Source organism: Lynx rufus, unplaced genomic scaffold (assembly GCF_022079265.1).
Source record: "Lynx rufus isolate CCGP_SWC_20201006 ecotype Redwood Valley unplaced genomic scaffold, mLynRuf1.p SCAF_10, whole genome shotgun sequence".
Classification (NCBI taxonomy): Eukaryota; Metazoa; Chordata; class Mammalia; order Carnivora; family Felidae; genus Lynx; species Lynx rufus.
This window is the reverse complement of record NW_025814824.1, coordinates 37,834,178-37,855,281: the sequence shown is the minus strand read 5'-3', so window position 1 is coordinate 37,855,281 and position 21,104 is coordinate 37,834,178.

The following is a 21,104-nucleotide window of genomic DNA, read 5'->3' as shown; positions in this document are numbered from 1 at the left end:
ACTCTCTTAGAAAATATTATTCACTATAAACACACTGCTCTACATTAGGTTCCCAGAACTTGTTATTCTTCTTATAAGAAGTTGTACACTTTGACCATTCCCCCCCTTTTCCCAATCCCCCCCCAGCTTTCTAATTTAACTCTGACATGTAATATACTTTATAATTTTAAATCCATTTACATTATATTAAGACTTGTTTTATGACTTTGCATGTGGTCCACCTTATTGACTGTAGCATGCACAACTGAAAATAATTTATATTCTGCAGTTCTAGGTTGTTCTATAAATGCCAGTTAGATTCAGCTGGTTGATTCAGACCTTCTGTGCCTTTACTGATATTTTTATCTAGGTATTATTATATCAACTACCAAACAGAGATCTTATATAATATTTGTGGCATCCATTTCTCCCCTAATGCTCTCAAATTTTCTTCATGTATTTTTAGTTACTGTTATTAGATGTGTATGCATTTATAATCATCATGTCTTCCAGATGAATTGTATCTTAAACATTCTGTGAGATCCATATTTTTCTCTGGCAATCAGTTTTGACATGAAGTCAACTGATAGTGAAATCATTTGCTCAGTGTTTTTATGTCTACTATTTCTGTGATGTATATTTGTCCGTCTACTTGTTTGCAGCATATCTGTGTCTTATTAAATTTTTCTTCTAAAAACAGCATATGCCAGGTCATGATTTTTATACATACTATCAATGTATTTTTTAATTGGAGTGCTCAGGGTATTAACATTTAATGTAATTATTAATATGGTTGGAATAGATGTATCAACTTATTATTTGTTCTTTTTCTCTTTCTTTTCTGTTTCTCTGTTCCCCATGCATGCCCTCTTTTGGATAATTTGTTGTTGTTGTTGTTGTTGTTATTCCATTTCAATTTATCTTGACATTTTGGTTATATTTCTAGTGTGTGTGTGTGTGTGTGTGTGTGTGTGCATGTTTGCTCTAAAGATTATGTTATAATACCAGTTTTTCAGTTAACTTAGAATTAATATTGTACATCCTAACATAAAATGTAAAAAACTTTACCTTTACAGGTACTTTTGGCATTCTCTCCAATGACTTTTATGCTATAGGAGTGATATATATTACACCCCCATATATTCAGAATGTTACCAGACAATGTTACAATATTTGCTGAAAGCAGCCACATATATTTTGAAGAATTTAGGAGGATAAATAGTTTTCTGAAAAAATATTTCCTCAAGTATTTACTGTTCTTCCTCTTATATTTCTTCATCCTCACAGATCCATATTTCCATCTGGTGTCATTCCTCTTCTGTCTGAAGGACTTATCATTTCCCATAGAGGAGTTAGTTTCTTGCTGAATTCTTCTAGTTTCCCTTCATCTGAGGATGCTTTATTCTTGAAGGTACTGGTTATTTTTCTTTGCCTCACTTCTTTCTCCTTTTGTTCTAGTGCTCCAAGGACACATTTGATGAATTTTCAGGTAATATTTTACTCTAGCTCCCTGTATCTGAGTTCATTTAATTGCAATTTTTTTTCTGTTTTTTACAGATTGTATAATTTCTGTGGACTTATATTCATGTTCACTGTACATTTATTCTGATATCTGTATTTTGCTATTGAACACCAAGCATTATATAAATATAAATATATGATTATATACACACATAAACATATGATTTTCAGAGATTATAATCTGCTTTTGCTATTAAGCACCAAGAATCATATATATGTGTGTGTGTGTGTGTGTGTGTGTATGTGTATGTGTGTATACATACATGATTTTCATAAATTGTTATTTTCAGTTCTAAAATTTCCTTCTGGTTCCTTTTTATAGTTTCTATTTCTCTACTGAGTAATCCAATAGTTTCAAGTGTGTGTGTGTCTTCCTTTGCTTTATTTAGGTGAATTATAATAATGGATTTGAAATATTTACGATAATTTGAATATATGGGTCATCTTGGAGATGACCTTTGTGTTAGTCATTTTGGGCTGTTATAACCTAGTGTCATTTAAACAACAGAGTGTCATTTTTTTTGCTGTTTTGGAGGATGAGGATTCTAAAATTCAGGGGCCACCATATTTGTTGTCTGATGAGAGCCCACTTTCTGTTTTATAGAAGGCCATCTTCTCCTGTGGTGTCACATGGTGGAAAAAGAGAGCAGAAGCAAGTTCCCTCATGACTCTTTTTAAGGGCACTAACCCCATTAATTAGTGGCACCCTTGCAACCTCATCTAATTCTAATTACCTCCAAAAGACTCCACCTTCTAAAGTCATCATATTGGGGATAGGATTCAAATATACAGATTTTGGAGGGACACATTCAGCCAAAGCAACATCTCCCAGTTGTCTTTTTTCTTGAGAATGGATCGCATTTTCCTACATTATTGTATGTTGAGTAATTTGGGGTTATCTCTTACATATTTTGAATATTGTGTTGTGTAGACTCTGGGTCCAGTTATACTCTGCTGATGAATCTTGTTTTTGTTTTAGTAGCTATCCAGTTAGTTTCAGACTGTAAGTTTTGTCTTGTGTGCAGCCATTCAAATTGTACATCATTTCTAAAATCTTTGCTCTATGGTTAGCAAACTATTATTCTATGCATGCATGTTTCACAGGTTAACCTGCAGTTTGAACAGGGCTTCAAATCTTAATTCGGCTATCAATGCTTTTTTGATACTGACTTGGATTTGTTTCACTTATGTGTAGCAGGGGTGAATAAACTGGTACAACTATCTTGGTGTTGGTTTTTGTGTGGGTGTAAATTTTAAACACATTCGGGTAAATACCAAGGAGTGTGATTATTGAATCATGTGAAAAGTATATGTTCAGTCTTCAAAGAAACTGCCAACCTATCTTCCAAAGTGGCTGTACCATTTTGCATTCCCACCAACAATGAATGAAAGTTCCCGTTGCTCTGCATCCTTGCCAGCATTTGGTGCTGTCAGTGTTTTGGATTTCGGCCATTCTAATAGTTGTGTAGTGGTATCTAATTGTTGTTTTAATGTTCACTTTCTCATCTGATGAACATCTTTTTGTAGGCTTACTTGTCATTGGTCTATCTTCCTTGGTAAGATGTATGTTCAAGACTTTTGCCCATTTTTTTTAATCGGGTTGGTCATCTACTTATTGTTGAATCTGCCTGTTTCATACAATTATTTTTTCCTGAACCCAACCCCACTACCTTGAAAAATGGAAAACAATCTTACATTTTACCATAATTTCAGAAAATTACCTTATTGACATACTAAAGTGAAGAAACGAAGTGTTGAAAACCAGAAGAAAAATAATCTTCAACTCATCATAATTAACCAACCACTCTACTCATGCAATTTTTAAATAAGTGAAAATAACATTTCAATTAAGATCTGCTGCAGGGGCGCCTGGGTGGCGCAGTCGGTTAAACGTCCGACTTCAGCCAGGTCACGATCTCGCGGTCCGTGAGTTCGAGCCCCGTGTCGGGCTCTGGGCTGACTGCTCAGAGCCTGGAGCCTGTTTCCGATTCTGTGTCTCCCTCTCTCTCTGCCCCTCCCCCGTTCATGCTCTGTCTCTCTCTGTCCCAAAAATAAACTTTGAAAAAAAAATTTAAAAAAAAAAAAAAAAAAAACATCTGCTGCAAATCCTAGAATATCCATTGCTTTAGAGACAAAAGCAAGCATAATGAATTTTTATTAGTGATAGAAATTTGTTTCCTTTTTATACCATTTTGCCCAAATAGATTTTTTTTCATTTTTCAGTTTTATTTAATTTTGTTTACGTTTTCATTTTAATTCCAGTTCATTTACATATATGGCACATTAGTTTCAGATGTACAATATAGTGATTCAACATTTCCATACAACATCCAGTGCTCATCACACGTGTACATCAGGAAGTTAAATAAGTGAATTCCCATCACCTATTTAACCCAACTCCCCACCGACCTCCCCCCTGGTAACCTTCAGTTTGTTCTCTATAATTAAGAGTCTGTTTCTTGGTTTGTCTCTCTCTCTCTCTCTCTTTTTTTTTCTTTGCTCATTTGTTTGTTTCTTAAATTCCACATATGAGTGGAAACATGCAGTTTGTCTTTTTCTGTCTGACTTCTTTCCCTTAGCATTATGCTCTCTAGCTCTATCCATGCCATTGTAAACAGAACGATTTCATCATTTTTTGTGGCTGAATAATATTCCAATATATATATTCCATTATACACATACACACACACACACACACACACACACACACACACACAACGTCACATCTTCTTTATCCATTCATCAATTGATGAACACTTGGGCTGCTTCCATATCTTGGCTATTGTAAATAATGCTGCTATAAACATGAGAGTGTATGTAGTGCTTTGAATTCTTTGGATAAATACCCAATAGTAGGATTGCTCGATGGTAGGGTAGTTCTGTTTTTAACTTCTTGAACTTCCAACTGTTTTTCAGAGTGGCAGCATCAGTTTGCATTTCCACCAAGAGTGCACAAGTGTTCCTTTTTCTCCACATCGTCGCCAGTACCTGTCGTTTCCTGTGTTCTTGATTTTAGCTATTCTGACAGGTGTGAAGTGATATCTCATTGTAGTTTTGATTTGTATTTCCCCGCAGGTAAATGATGATGAACATCTTTTCATATGTCTGTTGGCCGTCTGGATGTCTCCCGTACTCTGAAAACTATAAAACACTGATTAAAAAAAATTGAAGACGATACAAAAAAATGGGAAGATATTCCATGCCCAAGGGTTAGAAGAACAAATATTATTAAAATGTCTATGCTACCCAAAGCAGTGTTTTTTTTACAGAACTAAAATTTATATGGAACCACAAAAGACCCTGAATAGACAGAGCAATCTTGAAAAAGGAAAACAAAACTGGAGACATCACAATTCTGGACTTCAAGATATACTACAAAGCTGTAGTAATCAAACTATATGGTGCTGTCACAAAAAAAAAAAAAAAGAGAGATAAAGATCAATGGAATAGGATAGAAAACCCAGACATAAATCCACAACTATATAGTCAATTCATTTTTTTTTTTTTTTTTTAAATTTTTTTTTCAAAGTTTATTTTTGGGACAGAGAGAGACAGAGCATGAACGGGGGAGGGGCAGAGAGAGAGAGAGACACAGAATCGGAAACAGGCTCCAGGCTCCGAGCCATCAGCCCAGAGCCCGACGCGGGGCTCGAACTCACGGACCGCGAGATCGTGACCTGGCTGAAGTCGGACGCTTAACCGACTGCGCCACCCAGGCGCCCCAATAGTCAATTCATTTTTGACAAAGCAGGAAAGAATATTCAATGGGAAAAGGACAGTCTCTTCAACAAATGAGTTGGGGAAACTGGACAGAAACATGCAAAAAAAAAAAAAAAAAAAAAGAAACTGCACCACTTTCTTACACCATACGAAAAAATATTCTAAATGGATTAAAGACCTAAGTGTCATACCCGAAACCACAAAAATCCTAAAAGAGAACACAGGCGGTAACCTCTTTGACATTGGCCGTAACAACATTTTTCTAGATGTGTGTCTTCTGAGGCAAGGGGAACAAAAGCAAAAATAAACTATTGGGGCTACATCAAAGTAAAAAGCTTCTGCACAGTGAAGGAAACAATCAGCAAAACTAAAAGGCAACATATGGAATGGGAGAAGATATATGCAAATGACATATCCAATAAAGGGTTAGTATACAAAATATATAAATAATTTATACAATCAACACCAAAACCAAATAATCCAATTTAAAAAATGGGCAGAAGACATGAACAGACATTTCTCCAGAGAAGACATCCAGATGCACTAATAGATTTTCTTTCGAGAGATTCAGTAAAGCAATAAGAAAGAAAACCATTCATTTATTTTTATGCCTTTTTATTGTTTTTATTTTTTAAGTATGTATGTATGTACGTATGTATGTATATACGTGCGTATGTAGACCAAGCTGGGGATGGACAGAGAACGTGCAACAGAATCCCAAGCAGGCTCCATGTTGTCAGCACAGAGCCCGGTGAGAGGCTCAAACTCATGAATTGTGAGATTATGACCTGAGCTGAAGTCAAAAGTCAGACATTTAACCAGCTGAGCCACCCAGGTGCCCCTATTTATGCCATTTTAATCCTGTCTGTGTTGCTCAAAACCACTCAGCCTCAAATTGCTCCTTTTAAAAACAGAGATAATAAGTACCTCCCCTCTTAGATTCTTGTGTGGATTAAAACGGAATACATTTTCAATGATCCGTCTCCCACTTAGCAAACATACAATAAATGTTAACTGATGTAACTATTAGAATAAGTGTATATGGGATTTGAATAGAACCTTAATGAATTTGATTCCACTATTGCTGATTCACTTTGGCATGCTTAAACTTGTTTTCTTTTCCATGACAGTGCTAACTAAAGGGACTCTGCTGTGTAACTCTGAAACATTTGTTTCTAAAGTTCTTTTCCTCAGGTGAAAATGACACTTGTTTGACGCGTTCAGAGGATCTCTGAATATATTTGAGGCTCCAACTGCCTTTACATTTTGCTTTCCTTTATTTCTCTTCGGGAGGATATAAATTGATCATGTTGCCTTGAACAAATTGGACTGGGGACACTTTCATTTGGTTCAGAGATTACATTATATTTTGGAATTGGAGAGGACCCAGAGGTTTTCCTGCTTGTTATTTTTGGCGTGCATTATACGATGCTCGTCAGATCTCGCCGAGCACATGTGCGCATTGATTAAAACAGCAAAATGATTAAAGCAATATATCAAGTGACAATCTCCAAACAACTTGAAAATCCCAAAGAACTTCCTTTCCTAAGCTAGACAAGTACAGTTAGTGTTCATTTTACAGTGTGAGCAAGAAAATTTCAAAAATTTAGGAAACATAGTTTCAAATGGCCAAGCCTCATACTCAGTGAGTTATTTGAGAAACAACTCATTTGTCTTTTTTTTGCCTTAAGGTTGATGTTCACCTAAATTGAGTACAAATCCCCACCACAATTCTTAAAATTTTCATTACTAGACTTATTCCATGATCCTGTTCAGTGATGATTCCACTGTATAGCTTAGGGCTTATTAGGATTTAAAAAAGAAAAAGAAAAAGAAAAAGAAAAAAAAAACATTTCTTATCAAATGGTTAATAGTTATAACAATACATGTAAATCTTATGTGCTATAACTATTACCATATTAAGATAAATAAAATATATTAAAGAACATTTTAAAAATATAGTTTTATAGTGATAGTATTATTCTACAATGTACATTCCAAAAAAATGTAAAATACCTCAGAAAAAGAGAAAAATAAATGAAAATAAAGCATCAAGCTACTGATAAATGTTACTAGTAATCAAATTAAGATGAAATTATGTGGAAGAGAGCAAGCCCAATTTGGTCAAAAATGAAAGGCAGATTTTGATGGGAAGCTTCATTCTATAATCATTTCTCAAAGCGAAAAAAATCATGAAACAAACATCATCTGGAGTTGATTTATCAAATTGCTTTCAGTAGAATATTTAAAGAGTTCAAGAACTCTTTCATGATCTGACTACTTTGATGATCTGTGATCTCGAATATGTGGCTGGATGGGACTATAGGTATGGGTTACTGGGCATCTAGGGATAGGAAAGAAGGAATTTAGTGACTGGGGAAGAATTTTCGGTAACGCCTCAGCACATGTGGATAAGTAAAATATAAAATGATACTTTTTAAAGCTTGCTACATACACTCCCCAAGCAGGCAGAAATAAAAATGAATGAAGAATTATAAAATACTCTTGGGCAAGAAGCTAAAGGTAAAGTTAATTTTGATAACAGACTGAAGGTAGCAGTCATTACTGTCAAAATCACTTAGCCTTCTCCTTTTCTGAGTTTCCTCCCGACCATGGGTTCCTTCAGTTGGGCTTGCAATGTGCTCCCTAGGTCTTTGCCTGGCTGGCTGTATCTTGTCTATCTCAGCTTCTCGTTTTGTTTCCATCATTCAGCTCTTACTACTAATCTCTTTTTTACACATCTGTTTATTTATTTATTTTATCTCCCTCCCCTGGAATATAATCTCCCTGAAAAAAAGGATCTTAGGCAGATCACTCTCTCACCCGTGAGTAGGACAGTGTTGGGCACAAAGGAAGTGATGAATATACTTTTTTTTGATGACTATTTTATGATTATTTTGTGCGGCACAAATTTTATCACTGGAAATACCTAGCCCTCTTGAGGGCAGTGTTGATTAAAAAGCCAATAGAACAGCGTGTTTACACAACAAGATGATAAGATTTCTTCTTATAGCCGGAAAAAGTCAAGTCCGTCTTCCACTAAACACCCCCAATTCATAAAAAAGAAAAGATATATTCCCATAATTCCATTTGATCACTTTCAGAAAACATACAGTTGTTTCGTAGCCTGCTTTATCACGGCTTAGTATATTCTTCAAACTTCTCTACCTTTACCCAAGTGTTCTTTCTCATTTAGACCTCAACTCTAAAGGTAACTCTGTAGGAAGCCTACTGTGCCACCTGAATCATTATTGACATGGTTTTCTCTTCACCCCTCTGGAATATAATAATACGTTGCTTGAATTGTAGCTAGCAAGACCTCTACTCTGCTTATTGCTTCAACTATTTGCTTGGAAAACTTCCCTCTTACTTAGCAAGCTAATTAAGAAAAAGAACAACATTATTTATCTTTGCATTATTGACTACACCTAGGAAAGTAGCCTATACATGCTATGTCCTGAAGTAGTAAAATTAATGAAAGTCAACGAAGGTGAATTTAAGAGTTTTTTTCAAAGTGCTATAAAAATACTAGACAATGAACAAGTGTTTCTATATAGTGTCTTCTGATAAATAAGGAAAATTCTAATACAATTTATATTTACATTAGGTCTTGCCTTAATCCAAATTTTCAGATACAGTGGTGGTCGGGGTGGAATAGAAAGTAATCTATTGTGGGCCTCTTGGGTGGATCACCCGGTTAAGCATCTCACTCTTGATTTTGGCTCAGGTAGTGCTCTGATAGGTCATGAGATGGAGCCTCACTTTCAGCTGTCAGCATGGAGCCCGTTTGGGATTCTCTCTCTCCTTCTCTCTCTGCCCCTCCTCCACTCATGCACTTGCACGTTCTCTCTCTCTCTCTCTCTCTCTCCTTCAAAATAAATAAGTAAACTTAAAAAATTGATTATGAGAGGACAAAAATGAAGGGTCTTTCTTTTTTTTTTTTTACAGTACAAATGGAATAAAACTGCTAAAATCTATGTTGACAATTTGACGGTATGCATCAAAGTTTTTAAAATGGGCATTCTCTTGGTCTAAGCAGTCTCATTCTAGAATTTTAATCTAAAGAGATGAGTAGAAAAATATGCACGAAAATGTAGCTATAATAAGTTCACCATTAAATTGTGTATATATTTGAAAATCTTTTGGCAAACCAAATTTCTCAAAATAAAGGTTTGGTTTTAAGCATTATGTTGTATCAGAGCGTGGGTGATGAAGTCAAAGAACTTAACCCAAATCGGGCTTGATCACTTCTTATCTGTGATCTTGGACAGGTCACTTAACATTTCTGTATTTATTTCCTTGCTTGTAAAATATGGATAGGAACAGTGCTCATCATGTGGGGCTGTTATGAGAATTAAATATACTAACATTGACATAGAGTAATGCCTGCTTTGTAGTACAAACTAAACATTAAGCTATACCTAAAATGTTAATTGTGGCTATCAAGAAATTATGGGTTTACAGACAATTTTAGATTCCAACTTCTTATTTTATACGTTCTAAATTTTCTGCTGCATAATAGACGTTTATTTTGCAGAAAGTATAACGAAGCATTTTAAATAAGCATCGTAATGTCAATTTCTCAAACACTGAGTGCCAGTGTTTGCGATGCAAGAAATAATTATATACATGAATATTTATAGTGAGAAGATTCTTCTTAGTCAGCCTTCTTGCAAAGTGTAGGAACTTTGTAGCATGACTTAAAAGTAGCTACCCTTTCTAGAGGTTATTAATTCTTGGCACCCTCTATATAATCCTTCAATTGACTTGACTTTGCTGAGAATAGGTAGCTGAGTTCGGGGACCATCATGGTGTTAATTTATCACTAGAAAAATGAGAGTTCCTCCAATTCCTCACACATTATTTTCGGTGTGTTTTGACAAAAGGAATGATGATTCCACCTGGGTGAGACAGCAAGGCACAATAACACTCAGGAGGGTGGCTATATTTTTTGACATTTGTACAATTTGGGGAGAATACTACTTCCTTTTCATTATTTATTTTTCTAAATATGTCTGGGGGAAAATATGACCATCGGAACGTGGAGCATGTCTGTTCTCAGCCTGAACCTCTTAGCAAAAAATTGTAGTATCCTGAGGTACAATAATTTCTGAGAGTGCTTTCACCTCTCTGTCTCCGTAACTTCATGGGTAACAGCCAGTGTTTAATGAAAATATTTTTCAACTAGCTTCTACCTGCATTTAAGGCTCTTACTTGACTCCTCCACGACGTACTGTATTCTTCTGCTTCTCTTCCTTATACATATTAAAACATTTCAGAAAGGATAGATCTTGGTAATAAATTTCACTTGGGCTTGTCAAAGCAAATATTGCAATAGACAAAGTCAAACAGGAAAGAAAAACTTTATTCAAAGCTGCTGCAGTTGAAGAGGCCAGGAATCTGTACTCACCTCTACTGAACAAAGGTGGGACGCTTTCTAAACACTGGGGAGAGAGGGACAGATCAAGGGCTATCTGCATTTGTTAATTAGCTTTACCCAAAGAAAAGTAAAGTTACTTCTATGATCATGACAAGAGACGGTTTTACAACTTCGAGCAAGACACCCATCTCAGTTGTGGGTTCTGACCCTCCCACAGAGACTGGGGGACAGGTGCCATCTTCTTTGATGATTATATTTAACTATCCTTGAGAGCAGAAGGGTTAAGGGAAATTTCTACAACTCATATGCATGACAGAACTAGCAATTAAGTTCAGATGTCATTATCTCAAGTGCTTTCATTACTCATTTTTGCATGAAAAACCAGTTTTCAGTGGTCTGTGATCTTCCAGGCACTAGGCTGACTCTGGGAGGTTTACTCTACAGTAATATATAAAAACTGTGCCAAGCCTGGTGCCTAGCACAAGAAAGGTCCTTAATAAACCTCTGTAACAGGAGGGACAAATGACAAAATCCCTTTCTTTAAAAAACTTAAAGAAATTTTGGCATAGACTTTTGACAATGGGAATGGCAATTTGTAAAAATGTTATAATGTCTAAGATGTCTCATTGATTATTGCCCTATGAATGCTTAATCCGTTTTTCCTGAATAAAGGCTAGACAGTTGATTTTGTATTTTTCTTAGATTTCCTGGATAAACCAATCTATGAAGCCATGACAATATATCACAAAAGAATTCTTGTCCTTACTGCTTGGGAAGGCCATTGACATACTTAATTTTCCTGTTACTTTTTTATTTTATTTTATTATTTTATTTTATTTTTATTTATTTATCTTTTTTAGACAGAGAGTGGGAGAGAGGAGCAGAGGGAGAAAGAGAATCTTAAGCAGACTCCATGCTCCACATGGAGCCCCATATTGGGCTCAGTTCCATGACCTTGGTGTCATGACCTGAGACAAAATCAAGAGTCAGACACTCAACTTACTGAGACACCCAGGCGCCCCTTAATTTTCTTGTTACTTTAAGAAAAAAGTCAATAATGACCAACTAAAGAAACACTTAGGTTGTTCTGGTTAAATTTCTGATTTTTGATTTTGACTCAGGTCTTGAGTCAGGTCATGAGATTGAACCCTCCATCGAAGCTCTGCACTGACCACACAGAGTGTGCTTGGGATTCTCTCTCTCCCTGTCTCTCTGCCCCTCCCCTGCTCATGTCTTCTCCTTTCTTTCAAAATAAATAAATATACACTTTTAAAAAGTAATGACCAGTTAAAATGATTTCATTTTCCATAATTTTGAAAACACATCTCTATACTCTTTGAAGGGGAAAAAGATGCTCTTACTTATTTTGTCTGATCACTTAGTACTTTGAACAGTGCTAAAAATTAGTAACCATTACTCTTGTAGGTTGGGTTCTCCCAGTGTGTTCATGGGAAGGCAGAGAAGGGGAATCAGAGTGGGCAGAGTGAGAGGTTAGCCTGAGATGCAGAAGCTGTGAAGCTAGGCTGGCTCATGAAAGTTATTCTGTGTCTTATACATTATAGCTGATTAGTTATGGGATACTAGCTTTCCTGGGGCCATAGGGTATAACATAAAGCTGGACAGCTCTCTCAAGTCAAGGGCCATTTTGGGAAAAGTGTAACTGCTAAAAGCTGTCATCTAGAAGCACTGTAGGCAGTTTGCAGCATACATATTTCAGTCATGAATAGGGATCGGCTTCGAAAGTTTAAGTGACATTATCAGTATTATATAGCAAATACTTGGTGGAGCCAGCCTTCACTCGAGGTGGTTTATTTTCATAGCCTGGCTGTTAACTATTGTCTCATGGTATGTGACCTGACAACAACAATAATAATAAAAGTGACAATAACAAATGTTATTCTCATTATTGCAGTAATAATTTTAAAATGTTAATTTTGAATTATCTAAAGAGGGAGGGATGTTTAGACAGGTGAGATCAATCTGCTTTGGACAGATAAAGTATTCTAGAAGTATAAGAAATACAGATACAAAGAAAGGCTCCTGGTACATGAGTCAGAGTTATCTGGGAAAACATCAGAAGTCTGCGGAAGTCTTATTCCAATGTATATTAGCCAAGAAGCTCAGAGTGAGCACTGAGAGGACTGGTTATAGTAATGTGAGTTTCTACAGTGCTAAAGAGGTAACAAAGTTGACTGACAACAGTGTTGGCCTTATAGGCAGTTAAACATCATTATCTGTGAACAAGAATGTCCCCTGGGAAGGCACAACCCACCTTCTCAAGTCCAAGAGAGATATTCTTTAAAACTAAACATAATGAAATAAAAAAGATTTCTTTATCAATCAACGATATTGTTTTGGGGTTTCTGCTGTAATTTATTTCAGAATGTGAGCTGTAAACACCTTCCAAACTTAATCAAAAAGCAAAGCTGAAAAAAACAGAGCTTCTTTAGAACTGGAAAAACACATGAACCCCAGTTGGTTTTCTGTCCTCTCCCAAGGGATTTGTTTAGACACATTGTGATCAATACTATAAGACAACTCAGGGCTTGCTGAAGAGGACTGATTAAACTACATGGTTTTTAATGCAAATCTACTTATTTAAATGGGTAGCAAAATATGGTATCGTTAAAGTTGTAAAGATACTTCAAAAATAAAGAATAAAAGTTTAACTCCATGTAGAAATTAAAACACAATAATAATCTGTCTGCTACATGGCATTCAGATTTTTCAATCAGAAATCTATAGTAGTTAATAATCTATAGTTATTTTTGTTCAGTGGACACAAACTCTGCACTCACAAAGTGTAACCTTAGGAGCCCAAAGTTTTTTGCCCTGAGAAATTCAACAATGCAATCTATCAGACAGTATGCAGAAACACATTTTTATTGGTACTCACAACAAAAGCGCTGAAAGGTCAAGTGGCTTGTTAAAGGTCACATGGATGATCTTTGTTTTAATTTGGATTAGAAGAAAGGCAACTTCACAGAAAAGTCACAAGTAGGAAGCTAAAAGTTGTAATAAAATACTGGACAGTTACTTATGGCCATATTATGAAGGGTTCTAATTGCCCACCTAAATTGGATAGATTTTAATAGTCAACAAGAAATCTATGAAAATTTATTAGCAGTGAGAATGACATGTTTAAAATGGTGCTTTATGAAGAGTATAATATCAGAAATGTATGACAGGCCAAGGTATCAAGAAGACCAATCAAGAAAATAGTATAATATTCCTGTTGAGGGTTATTGAACCTGGAGTAGAATAATGGGAATGGAATAAAAGCAATATATTCTATATATAATGTATATAATAACTATGTATATTCTATATATAATGTATAACATATATAACTGTATATATAATGCATATTTCTATATAATTCTATATATAATTTGTATTTCATATACTATTATACACAGTCTATATATGGTATGTATCTTGATCAATATATGTATTCATCAAAACTTGGGGATCAATAGCCCTAGGCATCACAATTGCTTTCATAATAGGCATGTGAAGGAAAGCAGGCCAATGAGACCCTTATGGAAATTTGGTGGAGTAATAGGGAGAGAGGCTCTTTTGTTCTGGAATTGCTATGTGGATAAAGTATAAGTGTGGAGCGTCTGCTTGACAATTTACCACCACAAAAAAGATGTCACCTGAATGGAGCCAACATGAAAAATGAGACGGCATTTGCAACAACACGGATAGAGCTAGACAGCAAAATGCCAAGAAAAAGAAGTCAAAGAACGACAAATACCATGATTTCACTCATATGTGGAATTTAAGAAAAAAATACAAGTAAGGGGAAAAGAAAGAAAGATAGAGACAAGCCAAGAAGCAGACTCTTAACTATAGAGAACACGCTGTTACCAGACAGGTGGGTGTGGGGGTGGGAGGGATGGGTGAAATGGGTGATGGGGATTAAGGTGTGCACTGTCTGATGAGCACAGGGTGATATGTGGAATAGTTGGATCACTATATTATATACCTGAAACTAATATCATATTGTATGTTAACTAACTGGAGTTAAAATAAAAACTTAACAAGTGGGAGGAAGAGTCCTATTAGCACTTGAGCCCTGTGTTCAACAATACCTGAAGTTGTACAGTCTCGATGTGGAAGCTCTATGCACAGATACATGTCACTTTTTAGGCAAACCATCTTCAGTAGATTTCAATTACTGACAAGCGAAAAAATCATTTTTATGAAAGTCATAAAGCCAAGGAAACCATTTCTGGAGAGAGGTGATAGGGTTCTAAGCAGCAATTTTCTGTGCTACACAGTTGAAAATGTCATCAACACTGTATTCATGATGTTTTAACAGTATAGTTTTACTAGACTAGCCTTGATCACAGGAAGGTCTTAAGAATCTGTGTAAGACTCTGTGAAGTAGGTGACTAATGAAGAACAAGCAGCAGACATTGGCAATTATTTTGACATAGTAGGTGACAACTGTGGAGGTGAAAGAGTATCTTCACCTAGATACTAGAAAGAAAGGAGGTTTATTGAGGAATGAGGGGCCTGGAATATAGAGGTGGAGGCGTTGCTGAAGTCAGAGTGAGCCAAAGTAGAAAAAAAGGCCTTTGAGCCAAACAAGAGAGCTGTGTGAAGAATTCATAAGGGCATTTATTACAGCGTTATTTATAGTAGAAAACTCTCAAAAAAGAGAGGTAATATTAATAATTATCACAAAATAAATTTAAATATTTGATATACAGGGGCGCCTGGGTGGCGCAGTCGGTTAAGCATCCGACTTCAGCCAGGTCACGATCTCGCGGTCCGTGAGTTCGAGCCCCGCGTCGGGCTCTGGGCTGATGGCTCAGAGCCTGGAGCCTGTTTCGGATTCTGTGTCTCCCTCTCTCTCTGCCCCTCCCCCATTCATGCTCTCTCTCTGTCCCAAAAATAAATAAACGTTGAAAAAAAAAATTAAAAAAAAATATTTGATATACAAAATACTCATAATAAAATGCCACTTGAAAAGGCATGATGATCTTCTGTTCAGTTTCTCAGGATTCACATAAGAGTGAAAACATATGGTATCTGTCTTTCTCTGTATGACTTATATCACTTAGCATAACACTCTCCAGTTCCACCCACATTGCTACAAAAGGCCATATTTCATTCTTTCTCATTGCCACGTAGTATTCCATTGTGTATATAAACCACAATTTCTTTATCCAATCATCAGTTGATGGACATTTAGACTCTTTCCATAAGGAAAAGAAAAGTTAGAGAGGAAGAGAGGCAAACCATAAGAGACTCTTAAAAACTGAGAATAAACTGAGGTTGATGGGGGGTTGGAGGGAGGGGAGGTGGGTGATGGGCATTGAGGAGGTCACCTGTTGGGGTGAGCACTGGGTGTTGTATGGAAACCAATTTGACAATAAATTTCATATTAAAATATAAATAAATCATGATCAAAAAAAGAAAAGGCATGATGGATCACACTCTATATGGAATGGATTGGTCTTGCAAAAATAAGATTGTGTTTTCTCAATTTTCTATACTAATAATTTCTATAGTAAAATAATTTTTAAAACAAAATGATGCATGAAAGGCAACAAGGGAAATGAGGTAGAAATTTATAAAAAAAATATAACATTCAAAAGGGAAAACAGGAAAATTAAATAGGATGTCAAGTCATCTACTTGTCATTTACTAAACCATGCAGTGGTTAACATAAGCCAGACACGAATATTTTTTATCTTTATTCTGGGTTGTTGTGGGGTTATTTAAAAAGAATGTCATCCTTTCTGGTCTTGCTTTTAAGTTTCATTAGGTGGTACCAGAGCGCCATTTAATTTAGGACTAACTGCCCAACTCTTGCAGCAAAGCCCTTGTTAATATTCTACATAATGCCATAAGAATTATGAGGTTTTTCCACTATAATGGATAAGAACAGAAATTACTACTCTGTGAATGTGAAGATTTTTTGGAGACGGTGGGGATGTTGTCCTTTTAGGCAGTTTTTTTTTTCTCCTTTGTCATCCACTTCTCATTTCCTATAAGGACACTAGGTAGTTTCCTCCATGATTTGATCAGTAGTGAGCTAAAAACATGAGGTCTGTCCTATCCAGATCTTTGAAACTCTTTGTGTGTCCTGTGTCCCTCCTTGCTGATTCTCTGTCCTGAAAATTCCAGGCTCTTTCTCTTCCCTTGGAAACCTAGTCCTCTCTTCAACTCAGGGAGCTCTTGATTTCAGTCTTCCCCTCCAAGCCCCAACATATCCTGTTGCCTGGAAATTCTTTGTAGGCAGTAAGCTGGGGCAATGATCGAAGTCACTTTAATTTATTTCCCACATCTTGGAGTCACTGTTCATCATTAGCTGAAGTTCAGCATCTTGTAAGAACATTGTTTCCTATATTTTGTCTGGTTATTTATTTTTTCAGGTGGGAATGGTAAATCTGGTTTATGTTGCCTCATTTTTTATCCCAAAAAGAAGTCTAAAGTGAGCATTGGGGATAGGAAATCCCCAAAATCCCTTTTATCTTAACATGCTATTATTTCATTAGCAGTAAGACACCAACAAAACTTAGGAAACATTTAGTTGCTTAAAGACTTCTGAAATTTTCAGAGAGGGGTTACATTAAAAAAAAAAGAGTATTTGTTGTTTCGGAAAGATGTAATGTTTTCAGTTAAGTCTAGAAAATAAAACTTGTTTTTCTAAGATTTTTTTTAAATTTTATCCTTTTCTTTTCAATATATGAAATTTATTGTCAAATTGGTTTCCATACAACACCCAGTGCTCATCCCAAAAGGTGCCCTCTTCAATACCCATCACCCACCCTCCCCTCCCTCCCGCCCCCCATCAACCCTCAGTTTGTTCTCAGTTTTGAAGAGTCTCTTATGCTTTGGCTCTCTTCCACTCTAACCACTTTTTTTTTTTTCCTTCCCCTCCTCCATGGGTTTCTGTTAAGTTTCTCAGGATCCACATAAGAGTGAAAACATATGGTATCTGTCTTTCTCTGTATGGCTTATTTCACTTAGCATCACACTCTCCAGTTCCATCCACGTTGCTACAAAGGGCCATATTTCATTCTTTCTCATTGCCATGTAGTACTCGATTGTGTATATAAACCACAATTTCTTTATCCATTCATCAGTTGATGGACATTTAGGCTCTTTCCATAATTTGGCTATTGTTGAGAGTGCTGCTATAAACATTGGGGTACAAGTGCCCCTATGCATCAGTACTCCTGTATCCCTTGGGTAAATTCCTAGCAGTGCTATTCCTGGGTCATAGGGTAGGTCTATTTTTAATTTTCTGAGGAACCTCCACACTGCTTTCCAGAGTGGCTGCACCAATTTGCATTCCCACCAACAGTGCAAGAGGGTTCCCGTTTCTCCACATCCTCTCCAGCATCTCTAGTCTCCTGATTTATTCATTTTGGCCACTCTGACTGGCGTGAGGTGATATCTGAGTGTGGTTTTGATTTGTATTTCCCTGATGAGGAGTGACATTGAGCATCTTTTCATGTGCCTGTTGGCCATCCGGATGTCTTCTTTAGAGAAGTGTCTATTCATGTTTTCTGCCCATTTCTTCACTGGGTTATTTGCTTTTCGGGTGTGGAGTTTGGTGAGCTGTTTATAGATTTTGGATACTAGCCCTTTGTTCGATATGTCATTTGAAATATCTTTTCCCATTCCGTTGGTTGCCTTTTAGTTTTGTTTGTTGTTTCCTTTGCTGTGCAGAAGCTTTTTATCTTCATAAGGTCCCAGTAATTCATTTTTGCTTTTAATTCCCTTGCCTTTGGGGATGTGTCGAGTAAGAGATTGCTACGGCTGAGGTCAGAGAGGTCTTTTCCTGCTTTCTCCTCTTGGGTTTTGATGGTTTCCTGTCTCACATTCAGGTCCTTTATCCATTTTGAGTTTATTTTTGTGAATGGTGTGAGAAAGTGGTCTAGTTTCAACCTTCTGCATGTTGCTGTCCAGTTCTCCCAGCACCATTTGTTAAAGAGACTGTCTTTTTTCCATTGGATGTTCTTTCCTGCTTTTTCAAAGATGAGTTGGCCATACATTTGTGGGTCTAGTTCTGGGGTTTCTATTCTATTCCATTTGGTCTATGTGTCTGTTTTTGTGCCAATACCACACTGTCTTGATGGTTACAGCTTTGTAGTAGAGGCGAAAGTCTGGGATTGTGATGCCTCCTGCTTTGGTCTTCTTCAAAATTCCTTTGGCTATTCGGGGCCTTTTGTGGTTCCATATGAATTTTAGAATTGCTTGTTCTAGTTTCGAGAAGAATGCTGGTGGAGTTTTGAATGGGATTGCATTGAATGTGTAGATAGCTTTGGGTAGTATTGACATTTTGACAATATTTATTCTTCCAATCCATGAGCAGGGAATGTCTTTCCATTTCTTTATATCTTCTTCAATTACCTTCATAAGCTTTCTATAGTTTTCAGCATACAGATCTTTTACATCTTTGGTTAGATTTATTCCTAGGTATTTTATGCTTCTTGGTGCAGTTGTGAATGGGATCAGTTTCTTTATTTGTCTTTCTGTTGCTTCATTGTTAGTGTATAAGAATGCAACTGATTTCTGTACATTGATTTTGTATCCTGCAACTTTGCTGAATTCATGTATCAGTTCTAGCAGACTGTGGTGGAGTCTATCAGATTTTCCATGTATAATATCATGCCTTCTGCAAAAAGCGAAAGCTTGACTTCATCTTTGCCAATTTGGATGCCTTTGATTTCCTTTTGTTGTCTGATTCCTGATGCTAGAACTTCCAACACTATGTTAAACAACAGCGGTGAGAGTGGGCATCCCTGTCGTGTTCCTGATCTCAGGGAAAAAGGTCTCAGTTTTTCTCCATTAAGGATGATGTTAGCTGTGGGCTTTTCATAAATGGCTTTTATGATGATTAAGTATGTTCCTTCTATCCCAACTTTCTCAAGGGTTTTTATTAAGAAAGGGTGCTGGATTTTGTCAAAGGCCTTTTCTGCATCGATTGACAGGATCATATGGTTCTTATCTTTTCTTTTATTAATGTGATGTATCACATTGATTGATTTGCGAATGTTGAACCAGCCCTGCATCCCAGGAATGAATCCCACTTGATCAGGGTGAATAATTCTTTTTAGATGCTGTTGAATTCGATTTGCTAGTATCTTATTGAGAATTTTTGCATCCATATTCATCAGGGATATTGGCCTGTGGTTCTCTTTTTTTACTGGGTCTCTGTCTGGTTTAGGAATCAAAGTAATACTGGCTTCATAGAATGAGTCTGGAACTTTTCCTTCCCTTTCTATTTTTTGGAATAGCTTGAGAAGGATAGGTATTATCTCTGCTTTAAACGTCTGGTAGAACTCCCCTGGCAAGCCATCTGGTCCTGGACTCCTATTTGTTGGGAGATTTTTGATAACCGATTCAATTTCTTCACTGGTTATAGGTCTGTTCAAGTTTTCTATTTCCTCCTGATTGAGTTTTGGAAGAGTGTGGGTGTTTAGGAATTTTTCCATTTCTTCCAGGTTGTCCAATTTGTTGGCATATAATTTTTCATAGTATTCCCTGATAATTGCTTGCATCTCTGAGGGATTGGTTGTAATAATTCCATTTTCATTCATGATTTTATCTATTTGGGTCATCTCCCTTTTCTTTTTGAGAAGCCTGGCTAGAGGTTTGTCAATTTTGTTAATTTTTTTCAAAAAACCAACTCTTGGTTTCGTTGACCTGCTCTATAGTTTTTTTAGATTCTATATTGTTTATTTCTGCTCTGATCTTTATTATTTCTCTTCTTCTGCTGGGTTTAGGCTGTCTTTGAGGTTCTGCTTCTATTTCCTTTAGGTGTGCTGTTAGATTTTGTATTGGGGATTTTTCTTGTTTCTTGAGATAGGCCTGGATTGCGATGTATTTTCCTCTCAGGACTGCCTTTGCTGCATCCCAAAGCGTTTGAATTGTTGTCTTTTCATTTTCGTTTGTTTCCATATATTTTTAAATTTCTTCTCTAATTGCCTGGTTGACCCACTCATTCGTTAGTAGGGTGTTCTTTAACCTCCATGCTTTTGGAGGTTTTCCAGACTTTTTCCTGTGGTTGATTTCAAGCTTCATAGCATTGTGGTCTGAAAGTATGCATGGTATAATATCAATTCTTGTATATTTATGAAGGGCTGTTTTGTGACCCAGTATATGATCTATCTTGGAGAATGTTCCATGTGCACTCGAGAAGAAAGTATATTCTGTTGCTTTGGGATGCAGAGTTCTAAATATATCTGTCAAGTCCATATGATCCAATGTGTCATTCAGGGCCCTTGTTTCTTTATTGACCATGTGTCTAGATGATCTATCCATTTCTGTAAGTGGAGTGTTAAAGTCCCCTGCAATTACCACATTCTTATCAATAAGGTTGCTTATGTTTATGAGTAATTGTTTTATATATTTGGGGGCTCTGGTATTTGGCGCATAGACATTTACAATTGTTAGCTCTTCCTGATGGATAGACCCTGTAATTATTATATAATGCCCTTCTTCATCTCTTGTTACAACCTCTAATTTAAAGTCT